Source organism: Pteronotus mesoamericanus, unplaced genomic scaffold (genome assembly GCF_021234165.1).
Source record: "Pteronotus mesoamericanus isolate MK-2021 breed Mesoamerican mustached bat unplaced genomic scaffold, CSHL_Meso_final scaffold_167, whole genome shotgun sequence".
Lineage (NCBI taxonomy): Eukaryota > Metazoa > Chordata > Mammalia > Chiroptera > Mormoopidae > Pteronotus > Pteronotus mesoamericanus.
The window spans coordinates 15,260,288-15,273,263 of NW_026555308.1; the positions used below are offsets into that span (position 1 = coordinate 15,260,288).

General features: G+C 38.4%; 2 pseudogenes; both read left to right on the top strand.

Moving 5' to 3' along the window:
* The first annotated feature begins 7,120 nt into the window (after nucleotides 1–7,120).
* Nucleotides 7,121–8,694, top strand: LOC129083409 (glyceraldehyde-3-phosphate dehydrogenase-like; annotated as a pseudogene).
* Nucleotides 8,695–9,459: 765 nt separating this feature from the next.
* On the top strand, nucleotides 9,460–11,174 carry LOC129083319 (T-complex protein 1 subunit gamma-like; annotated as a pseudogene).
* The last annotated feature ends 1,802 nt before the right edge of the window (nucleotides 11,175–12,976 follow it).

A 12,976-nucleotide genomic window follows, 5' to 3' on the forward strand; every position in this document is an offset into this window, starting at 1 on the left:
AACCCCGCCCCCAGGAGGGACTCTGCCCTGCCCTGTGGAGTCTCTAAACCAGCCTACTGAGTGCAGAGGGACTAGATTAATAGCTGAAGGAGACAGCCACAGACAGTAGATTCCTGGAAGTCTCAAACAGACTGCCTAAGGTCAGACAAGGTCAATATATGACATCATCAGAGCCAGAGCCAGAGAGAAAAACAAAACAGTGGTCTCCTGCCATAGAAGTTCACACCACAAAGTCCGGAAATCAGGACAGATCAATTGAAGAAGCAGAAGCAAAAAAAGAAGAGTCTCATAAATAATGGGAACATGAAGAGAAAATCCCCAATTGAAGGGAAAGGAGGAACCGCCAGAAAGAGAACTAAATGAAATAGAGGCAAGTAAACTATCAGATATTGAGTACAAAACAATGGTTCTAAGGAAGTTCAATGAGCTCAGTGAGCTTAAAGAGAATTACAAAAAACTACAGGGAAACTATGAGGAACTTACTACAAACTATATCAGCATGACAAAAGGACATAGAAACTATCGATAGGACACAAGAGGAAATGAAGAATACAGTTTTTGAAATGAAGAATACAATTTCCAAATAGAAGAACACAGTAGAAGGAACCAAAAAACAGGATAGATAAAGCAGAGGATCGAATCAGTGAGTTGGAGGATAAGATAGAAAAAAGCTCCCACATAGGGCAAGAAAGTGAAAAAGACTCAAAAAGAAAGAAGAGGCATTTAGGGAAATGCAGGACAACCTGAAACGTAATAACATCCGTATAATAGGGATACCAGAAGGAGGAGTAGAGGAGGAAGGGATAGAAAACCGGTTTGAAAAAGTAATGATGGAAAACTCCCCTAATCTGAGGAGAGAAAAAGTCACAGAAGTCCAGGAAGCACCACAGGGCCCCATTCAAGAGGAACCCAATGAGGCCCACTCCAAGATACATCATCATTAAAGTGGCAAGTATCAAAGACAAAGAGAGAATCCTAAAGGCAGCGAGGTAGAAACAGGTAGTAACTTATAAGGGAGCCCCGATACAGCTAGCAGATGACTTCTCAACAGGAACACTACAAGCCAGAAGGGAATGGCAAGAAGTCTTCCAAGTCGTGAAAAGCAAAGGCTTGCAACCAAGACTGCTCTACCCAGCAAGGCTCTCAATTAAAATGGAAGGAGAAATAAGGAGGTTCCCTGACAAAAAAAGGCTAAAAGAATACATCTCCACCAAACCAGCATTGTAAAATATGCTAAAGGGACTGCTTTAAGAAGATAAAGAAAAAGAGTTTATGAATACCCAGTTCCTTTCAGTCACCAATACTTGATATTACCAATATTTTTAATACTTATTAATCTGATTGTGACAATGATGTGTTATTTTAATTGTTCCTTTATTATTTGTTGAAACTAAACCTGGTTTTGTATATTTCTTGCCTATTTCTATTATTTTTAAAAAGCTTTAAATAACTTTTTGGTATTCTTTACCCATTTTTTGATTAGATGTTTGTAGAATTTTTGCCCTAAAAAAGCCCCCTATTAACCTTATTTTGATGTGTTGCCAATCCTTTCCTATTCTATTACTTGTCTTTATCTTTTTTAATAGATATATTACTATATAGTCTTAAATGTTTAATATAGTCATATTGTCAATATTTTACTTTTTGACAATATGTCAAAAATATGCTTCTTGGTTTGAATAATTTACTTCAGGGTAAGAAAAATATTTTGTATATTCTCCTAAAACTCCTTAGATTTTACGTATTGATTTTTAACTCACCTGAATATTTCTTGTATAATGTTTGAAATAGGGCTCTATATTTGTTATTTCAAGTAATAGTGGTACATGCACCTTATTTATTGAATAAGCCTTATTTTCCCCATTGATTTGAAATATCAATTTAATCATATATTACATTGTTAGATATATATATATATCCATATATATACACATTTGTTTCTAGAATGCTCATTATATTTCATTGATCTACTTGATTATTTCTTGGTATCATGTTGTTTTAATTGCTGAGACTTTATAATGGATTTAAATTTTTTAGTATTTTATAATGGATCTTGACATTTAAAAAGTAAATAAATAGAATCAATCTGCATTTAAAAAGAAAGAAAGAAGGATCTCCTACCTTTTGCAACATCATCGATGGAACTGGAGAATATTATGCTAAGTGAAATAAGCCAGTTGGTAAAAGACAAATACCATATGATCTCATCTGTAAGTGGAATCTATTCAACAAAATAAACTGACAAGCAAACTAAACCACAGGCAAGGAAACATGGAGCAGATGAAAATGACCAGAAGGGTGGAGAAGGAGGACAATGGTGGAAAGATTGAGAAGGGACTAAACAAAGAACATGTATGAAGGGCATGGACAACAGAGTGGGAATTGACTATGGGTGAGGGGGGCTGGGTGGGATGGGTGGAGGAGGGTAAAGGGGGAGAAGCTGAGACAACTGTAATAGAATGAACATGATTTAAAAATTAAAAATAAATTTAAAAATATTTTAAAAGATAAAATGCCAAAAAAAGAACTAAAAGAAATCAGGAAAATTATTATGAATAAAATAATATTGATAAAGAAGCAAAAATTATTTAAAATGTAAAGCGAAATTCTGAAGCTGAAAAAATTACAATAACTGAATTGAGAAATTTATTAGAGGAACTGAACAACAGTTTTGAGCAGGCAGAAGAGAGAGTCACTGAACATAAAGATAAAAACATATAAAATAATCAAATCTGAGCAGCAAAAATGAAGAAAAGTGAACACAGCCTAAGCAACTTATGGAGCATCATCAAAAGGATTAATATATGCATATATGCATAATGGGAGTTTCAGAATGAGAAAAGAAAGAAGCAAAGATTATTTGAAGACATATGACCAAGAAGTTTACAAATTTGAGGTTATATGGTACATGACTCTGAAAATTCAAAAAGCTCAATAAACTCCAAGTAGGATTAAACCTAAAGAAGCCACACCAAGACATAATCAATTATCAAAGACAAACAGAATCCTGAAAACAGCAAGAGAAAAAGAACTTATCACGTGTAAGAGATCCTCAATAAGATCAGAACATCAGTAGCATGGTGGCACGAGAGGTCCTTCAGGTCTCTCCCCTTGAAGTTACAAGTTGAACAGCTACAATTAAACAGAGGATTCCTTGTTCAGTGCACAAATATATCTGAGAAATCCTTGCACTGAAACATCCAGTGGTTGGTGTATCAGAGTAAATGGGAGAAGGGAAGGGGGAAAAACAGAGACAGGTACCACAGACACAGCCTAGGGCTCACTGCAATAGCCAGGGAGGAGTCAGTTTACAGCAATCACACTCTGCAGCCCTAAGGAACAGAGGTATAGAATAAACATTCCTGCCTGAGTTGTCAGCACATACTGTGGCTGAAGCCAGTGATAGGGGCAGAGATAGAACACAAAGGTGGGGCAACAGTAGTGTAGCAGCCACCATTATCAGGCAGAAAACAAAGTAAAAGCTACATGGCCATCACCTTTTATGCTCACCTCCCCTCACCATCCTAGTGCTTATATAGTGGGGCCCCAGCAGAGGCTGTTGTAGGGAAGTGTTGGGTTACAGAACACATGATCCACAACCCTGAGGACTGGAGAAGAGGAAACATTTCTTCCTGAGTGGCAGACACACACTGTGGCTAATCCTAGTGATGGGAGAAGATATAGAGGTGCAGCAGCTGAGGGATGGAAGCCACCATTCCTTGGAGGAGAACAAAGCTACAAAATGCAGGTGCCAGCTTCTACCAGCCAACCCCATTGCAATTCATCAGAGTAGTGCCCAGTGGAGGCACCTGGGACTTCTCAGATACAGCACTGTTGGAAGCATCAAGTTGCAGGAGGAAGTACTGTCATCTCATAGGCCCAAAACCCCATTGCCCATCACATTTCCTGACAGGGGTGATGCCCTCAAAACTGAGGTGACTTTGTCACAGTGGGGACACCCATATCCCCAGGGAATACAGGGCATTTTCCACAGCCAAGGTGACAGTGACCCACAGAGATCCCTGAAACCCCAGGAGTGCAAGTAAGAGAAAATAAAAACTTCAAAATAAACAAATTTAAAAAATAAAAAATAACAGAAAATTGAACTTCAGTGTCACTTACTGGAAAACAAAAGAAACACCTCTCCTGCCCTGACTGGTGTGGCTCACTTGATTGAATGTGTCCTGCATAGTGCAAGGTCACCAATTTGATACCTGGTCAGGGCACATGCCTGGGTTGTGGGCCTGGTCCCTAGTTGGGGTGTGTGTGAGAGGTAACTGATCGATGATTCTCTCACACATCAATGTTTCTCTTTCTAGCTCTCCATCTATTCCCCCTCTCTAAGAATAAATAAAATCTTAAAAAAAAAACCACACTGCCTTATTGACCTGCTAAATAGAAAAATATCACTCTTCAAAAAAGCAGACTTCATTCCCATAAATGCCTAGGCAGAGAAATAATCCATCAAATACCATGAATAACCAAGGTAACAAGGTATCTCAGAAACAAAATGGACAATCTCCAGAAAATCAACTTAAAGACATAGAAATATGTGATTTATTGATAACTGATGGTAAAAATTGTAGGTCTGAAAAAACTCAACAAGATACAAGAAAACTCAGAAAGGCCGTTGAATGAACTAAAAAATAAAATCAATAAACAAAAGCACTAATTTACCAAACAGATTTAAACTATGAAAAAGAACCAAATATAAATTCTGGACTGAAGAACTCAGTGAAAGGCATGGATAATGTGTTAGTCAGATTAGAAAAATATGGATGACCAGATGGAGGAAAAAATAGTGATATTGAAGAGAGAAATTTAGAAATGATGCAGATGGAAGAAAAGAGAGAATTGAGAGTTAAAAAAAAAAGAAAGAAAGAACCCTATGAGAGTTGACTCCATCAGAAAGAGCAACATAAAAATAGTAGATATAACAGAAGGAGAGAAGAGAGAGAAGGGAACAGAGGACTACTTTCTTTTTCATAAACCTAACGGTAACCACACACATGCAAAAGATCAAGAACAGATATATAACATCAAAAGAGGAAAGGGTGGGGAAAAATCATAGAATAAAACTGAACTAGAATGACAGAAACACAAATGAAAAGAAACAAAAGAGAAACAGCTCTCAGAAAATAAAAGATAAAATGGCTATAGGAGATCTTCATATATCAATAATCACCCTAATGTGAATGGACTGAACTCACCAATAAAAAAAGCACAGAGTAGTGGGTTGGGTCCAAAAACAAAACCCAACCATATGCTGCCTTTATGAGATATATCTCAGTTGTAAGGACAAACATAGATTCAAAGTGAAGGTGTGGAAAATGATCTTCTGAGCAAATGGCATCCAGAATAAAGTGAGTGTAGTCATATTTATATGAGGGGGGGGACCCAAAAAGCCCAGAATTCACTTATATAAAATTGTATATTTATTTTTACATGTTTAAACTTCAACCACCTTCAAAATACTCTCCATTTGATGCAATACACCTATTGAGATATTTTTCCACTGCTCAAAACAGTTTTTGAACATGTCAATTTTGATGACTTTTTGTATTTCTGCTTTTTTTGGTTTTGTCTCTTCCACATCAGCCAAACGTTTCCTTTTGGGAACTTTATTCATCTGGGGAAAGAAAAAAAGTTGCTCAGAGTGACATTGGGTAAATAGGGAGGGTGGTGCATGGGAGTCATGCCATTCTTGTTCAAATACTGCTGAATGCTCAGAAAGGCATGGGCAGGTGTGCTCATGAATCACCCATCATGAAATGGGCAAACATGTTGAAAGAGTCTTCAAAAAAGTTTCACTGAGGCCAAATGCAGTCTCTCACAACACCACCAGCTGGTACACTGATACAGATGGGTTCCTAGAACATTCATCTAGTGGGGGAATCCTGTACTATAAGGGGCCCACCATCCAGAAGATACTTCTGTTTTTTGGTGTCCCCCAAAATGTAACAAGAGACAAAGATCAACATTTTATAATGATAAAAAGGGGCACTACATTAAGAAGACATAACAGCCCTGGCTGCTGTGGCTCAGTTGGTTGGAACATCATCCTGTAACAAACAAAAAGGTTGACTGTTTGATTCCAGTCAGGGTTCATAACCTAGGTTTCAGGTTTGATCCCTGGTCTGTGTGGATACCAAGTAGGCAACCAATTGATGTTTCTCACATCGATGTTTCTCTTTCTCTCTCTCCCCCTTCCTTTCTTTCTAAAAGCAATGAAAAACTGTCCACAGGTGAGGATTAAAAAAAAAAGACATAACATTAATATATATGCACCCAATCTGGGAGCACCAAAATATATAATGCAACTATTAGCAGAAGTAAAGGAAGAAACAGAGAAAAACACGATTATAGTAGGGGACCTAAATACCTTATTGACAGCTATAGATAGATCATCCAAAAATGCAGTAAGAAAATGTTGGCCTTAAGTGACACATTAGGCCAAATGAATATACTCAATATCTACAGAGCCTTTCATCTCATAACACCAGATTACACATTCCTCTCTGGTGTACATGAAATATTCTCAAGAATAAACCATATGTTGGGACACAAAACTAGCCTCAACACATTTAAGAAGATTGAAATCATACCAAGTATATTCTCTGACCACAATACTTTTAAAATTTGAAATAAACTGCAAAAAGAAAGTGAAAAAACCCACAAATATGAGGGGGGATTCCCTCAAAAACTGAATTATTTTCTGGAGGGTGAGCCCCTTGTAGTACAGGCTTTCCCCATTAGATAAGTGTTCTAGAAACCCATCTGTATCAGTGTACCAGCTGGTGTCATTGTGAGAGGCTGTGTTTGGTGAATGTGCAAGGTGTATTACATCAAATGGAGAGTATTTTGAAGGTGACTGAATTTTAAACATGTAAGAATAAGTGCACAATTTTTTATAAATAAATTCTGCCTATTTTTGGGTCTCCCCTCAGTGAAGATTAAAGAACATGCCACTGAACAAATACTGAGTCAAGAGAGAAAACAAAAGAAGAGATTAAAAGATACATAGAGACAAATGAGAATAACAATATGACACATCAAAATTTTGGGGATATAACAAAAATGGTAATAACAGAGTTTATATCATTACAGGTCTACTCCAAGAAACAAGAAAAATCTCAAACAACTTAAAATTTTACTTTAAAGAACTTGAAAAAGATCAAATGAGGCTCTGTGCTCCTCCTGTTTAACGGACAGCCATGTCTTCCTGCAATGTCAGCCACAACCCTGAGACACGATGGCGAAGATCAGGGTGAACAGATTTAGCTATACTGGGCACTTGGTCATTAGGACTGCTTTTAACTCTGGCAAAGTGGATATTGTCACCATGAATGGCCCCTTCATTGACCTCAACTATATGGTCTATATGTTCCAGCATAATTCTATTCATGGCAAATTCAAAGGCACAGTCAAGGCTAAGAATAGGGAGCTGATCATCCGTGGAAAGTCCATCTTCCAGGAGTGATGTCTTGCCAACATTAAGTGGGGAGATACTGGAAATGAATATGTTGTGGAGCTCACTGGTATCTTCATTACCTTGAAGAAGGCTTGGGGCTCACTTGAAGGGTAGGGCCAAGAGGGTCATCATCTCTGTCCCTTCTGCAGATGCCCCCATATTTGTGATGGGTTTGAACTATGACAAGTATGAAAACTCCATGAAGTTTGTCAGCAATGCTTCCTGCACTGCCAACTGCTTGGCTCCCCTGTCATCAATGACAACTTTGGCATCTTGGAGGGACTCATGACCACAGTCCATGTCATCACTGCCACCCAGAAGACTGGATGGCCTCTCTGGGAAGCTGTGACGTGGTGGCCAAGGAGCTGCCCAGAACATCACCCCTGCTTCTACTGGTGCTGCCAAGATTGTGGTTAAGCTGAATGGGAAGCTCACTGGCATGGCCTTCCATGTCCCCACCCCCAATATGTCAGTTGTGGACCTGGCCCAACCCCTGGAGAAAGCTGTCAAATACAATGATATCAAGAAGGTCGTGAAGAAGGATCAGATGGTCCTCTTAAGAGCATCTGAGGTTATACTGAAGACAAAGTTGTCTTTTGAAACTTTAACAGTGACACCAATTCCTTCACTTTTGATGCTGGGATGGGCATTACCCTCAATGACCACTTTGTCAAGCTCATTTCCTGTTATGACGATGGATTTGGCTACAGCAACAGAATGGTGGAAATTATGTTCCACAAGGTCTCCAAGGAGTAAGTGTCCCCTGGACCACAAGCCCCAGTGAAAGGAAGAGAAGCCTGCAACTTGGCTTCTCTTCCTCTCACTGAATCAGCAACTTGGAAGACAAGATGGCAGAAAACACCACTCAGAACAGCAAAAAGAAAAAAGAATTAAAAAATGAGTATAGTTTAAGGAAACTCTTGGTCACCATCAAGCATAATAACATTCACATTATAAAGATAGAAGAAGGAGAAGAGATAGAGAAAGGAGCTGAGAACCTATTTGAAGAAATAATGACGGAAAACTTCCCTAATCTGGCAGAGGAAATAGACATATGAATCCAAGAAGCACAGAGTATCCTGAAGAAGATGAAACCAAAGAGGCCCACACCAAGATACACTGTATTTAAAATGGCATAGGTAAAGGACAAAGAATCATAAAAGCAGCAAGAGAAGGACAGTTATTTACCTACAAGGGAGCTCTCATAAGGCTGTCAGCTGATTTCTCAACAGAAACTTTGCAGGCTAGAAGGGCTTTGCATGAAACATTCAAAGTGATGAAAAACAAGGACCCACACCCAAGATTGCTCTACACAGCAAAGCTATTATTTAAAATTTAAGGATAAAAGGCTTCCCAGAAAAGAAAAATCGAAAGTAGTTCCTTACCAACAAACCAGTATTACAAGGAATGTTAAAGGCACTCCTTTAAGATGAAAGGGAGAAGAAGGGCATAAATGTTAATAATAAAATAGCAATAACAATGTAACTATCAAGAATTACTTTAAATGCAAGTGGATTACATGTTCTAATCAAAAGATATATGATGACTAAGTGGGTAAAGAAACAAGACCCTTACATATGTTGCCTACAAGAAACTCACTTCAGATTGAAAGACACGCATAGACAGAAAGTAAAGAGATGGAAAAAGATCATTTATGAGTAAGGAAATGGAAAAAGCTCCCCCCAGGTTTAGCAATACTTATATTAGATGAAATAGACTTTAAAAGAAATGCTATAACAAGAGACTAAGGACCCAGCAATTTCATTTCTGGGTATTTATCTAAGAAACCGAAAACGCTAATTTGAAAAGACATATGTATCCACATGTTCTTTGCAGAATTGTTTATAATAGCCAAGATATGGAAGCAACCTAAGTGTCCATCAATAGATGAATAAAGCAGAAGTGGTACAGCTCTCCAGAAGCTTCTGTGGGTTTCCCCAGCTCTGGGTACCTCATTCTGCATCATGCAGCCATTATGAGCCATCATAATGAACACAGAATCTGGAAGAAAAATTCAATATTGAAATATCAATATGGCCAACACTATTGCAGGTACCATCTGAATATATTTGAGACCTAAGGCCACGATGAAGATGCTTTTGGACCCCAAGGGGAGGTACTGTCATGACTAAAGATAGCAATACCATTTTTCAAGAGGTTCAAGTTCAGCATCCAGTGGCCAAGTCCATGACTGAATTTGCTGGACACAGGATGAAGAGGTTGGACATGGGATCACATCCATAATTATTCTAGCAGGGGAGATGCTATCTGTGGTTGAGCACTTCCTAGAGCAGCAGATGCACCCTGTGGTGATGATCAGTGCTTGCTAAAAGGCATTGGATGATATGATCAGCATCCTTAAGAAAATCAGTATTCTCATTGACACCAACAACCAAGATATGTTGCTGAATATTATCAACTGCTCCATTACTACCAAAGCAAGCAGTTGGTAGTCCTCTTTGGCTTGCAACATTGTCCTGGATGCTGTGAAAACTGTAAAGTTTGAGGAGAAAGGATGGAAGGAGATTGACATCAACAAATATACAAGAGTAGAAAAGATGCCTGGGAGTATCATTGAAGACTCATGTGTCTCATGTAGAGTTATGATTAACAAAGATGTGACTCATCCATGAATGCAATGCTATATCAAGAAGTTGCATGTTGTGCTGCTGGATTCTTCTCTGGAATACAAGAAAAGAGAAAGACAAACTGACATTGATATCCCACAAGAGAAAGACTTCACTGAATCCTCCAAATGGAAGAAGAGTACATCAGTTGGCTCAGTAAGGACATTATCCATTGGAAGCCAATGTGGTTATCACTGAAAAGGGCAAATCAAATTTAGCTCAGGACTGCCTCTTGTGGGCCAGTGTTACAGCCACCCATAGAGTTGGCAAGACAGAAAATAGTCACATAGCTAGAACCTGTGGGGCCCAGAAAGTCAGCTGACCAGAGGAACTGAGAGAAGAAGATATTGGGACAGAAGCAGGCCTGCTGGAAATCAAGAAAATTGGATGTGAATATTTTACTTTCATCAATGAGTATAAAGACCTGAAGTCCTGCACTATTCTCCTCCTGGGGATTGGGTGAGGGAAGACAATAACAAGATTCTCTTGGAAGTAGAATGTAACCTCCAGGATGCCATGCAAGTATGCCACATTATCCTGGAGCCCAGGCTGGTGCCAGGAGGTGGGGCCTGTGAGATGGCTGTGGCTCATGCCTTAAGAGAAAAGTCCACGGCCATGACTAGTATGGAGTAATGGATATACAGGGTTGTTGCCTAGGTCCAAGAGGTCATTCCTCATACCCTCCCACAGAGTGGTAGGGTGAGTACCATTTATTTACTTCCCTTTGTGCAAAGCACACCCAGGAGAATTGTGAGGCCTGGGGCGTAAGTGGTGAGACAGGTACTTCGGTGAACATGAAGAACTGGGCATCTGGGAAACACTGGCTGTGAAGCTGCAAACATAACACAGCAGTGGAGATGGCAGTTGTGCTGCTGTTGATGATGTTGTCTTAGGCCACAAAAAGATGGGTAATAACTGGGCGGGGGGGCCTGGTGGGTCTCTTGACGCCGATCAGGAGTGAGTGGTGAGCAACATGGCCTCAACATACAGAGTTAACAGTCTCCTCCACTCTGAGACAGACAACCAGGGACACTGTGGATGCCTTTGTTTGGAAGGGATCAGGTTAAGGGGCAGCCCCAGGCCCTTTCTGTCCCAACTCAATTTGCAGAAGGTATTGGCATGTAATTCTTCTCTATTGTAAGCTTTCCATTTAGTTTGCTTCTGATGATTAAATCTAAGTCTGTTAAAAAAAAAAGTGTACTTATATACAGTGGAATATTATTTTTTAATCATGTTTATTCTATTACAGTTGTTTCAATTTCTCCCCATTTGCCCTCCTCCATCCATCCCATCCCCACCCCCCACCCCCACATTCAATTCCCACACTGTTGTCCAAGTCCATGGGGCATTCATATATGTTCTTTGTCTAGTCCCTTCCCCTTCTTTACATCATTGTCCTCTTTCCCCATCCCCTCTTGTCACTTACAGTCTGCTCCATGTTTCCATGGCTGTGGTTTAGTTTGTTTGTTAGTTTATTTTGTTGAATAGATTCCACTTATAGGTGAGATCATATGGTATTTGTCTTTCACCGACTGGCTTATTTCACTTAGCATATTTTCCAGTTCCATCCATGCTGATGCAAAAGGAAGGAGTTTCTTCTTTCTTTCTTTTAATGTACATTTTATTTATTTACTATTTTTTATTTTTTAAATGTCAAAATCCATTTTAAAATATTAAAAAATTTAAATCCGTTATAAAGTCTCAGCAATTAAAACATGACACCAGCACAGAAATAATCAAGTAGATCAATGAAATATAATGAGCATTCTAGAAACAAACATATATATCTTTCTAACAAGGTAATATGTGATTAAATTGATATTTCAAATCAACACAGAAAAAAGGCTTATTCAACAAATAAAGTGAATGGACCACTATTACTTGAAATAAAACAAATATAGAGCCCTATTTCACATATGGTACAAAAAATATTCAGGTGAGTTAAAAATTGATATGTAAAATCTAAGGAGTTTTGGGAGAAAATACAAAATAATATTTCTTACCCTCAGGTAAAATACTCAAACCCAGAAGCTATAAAGTAAAATATTGACAATGTGACTGTATTAAACATTTAAGACTACACAGTAATATACATATAAAAAAAGTTAAAGGACAAGTAATAGAAGAGGAAAGTATTTGTGATACATCTAAAAAAGGGTTAATAGGTTTTTTTTAGGGAAAAAAAACTACAAACATTTAATTAAAAAATGGATAAAGGATACCAAAAAGTTATTTAAAGCTTTTTAAAAATAATAGAAATAGGCAAGAAATATACAAAATATATTATTTGTTGTTTAGTTTCAACAAATAATATAGGAACAAAATAACACATCATTGTCACAATCAGATTAATAAGTATTAAAAATATTGGTAATATCAAGTATTGGTGATTGTGAAAGGAGCTGAGTATTCATGGACCCTTTTTCTTCATCTTCTTGAAGCAGTCCCTTTAGTATATCTTGCAATGCTGGTTTGGTGGAGGTGTATTCTTTTAGCCTTCTTTTGTCTGGGAAATTCCTTATTTTGTCTTCCATTTTAATTGAGAGCCTTGCTGGGTAGAGCAGTCTTGGTTGCAAGCCTTTGCTTTTCACGACTTGGAAGACTTCTTGCCATTCCCTTCTGGCTTGTAGTGTTCCTGTTGAGAAGTCATCTGCTAGCCGTATCGGGGCTCCCTTATAAGTTACTACCTGTTTCTACCTCGCTGCCTTTAGGATTCTCTCTTTGTCTTTGATACTTGCCACTTTAATGATGATGTATCTTGGAGTGGGCCTCATTGGGTTCCTCTTGAATGGGGCCCTGTGTGCTTCCTGGACTTCTGTGACTTTTTCTCTCCTCAGATTAGGGGAGTTTTCCATCATTACTTTTTCAAACCGGTTTT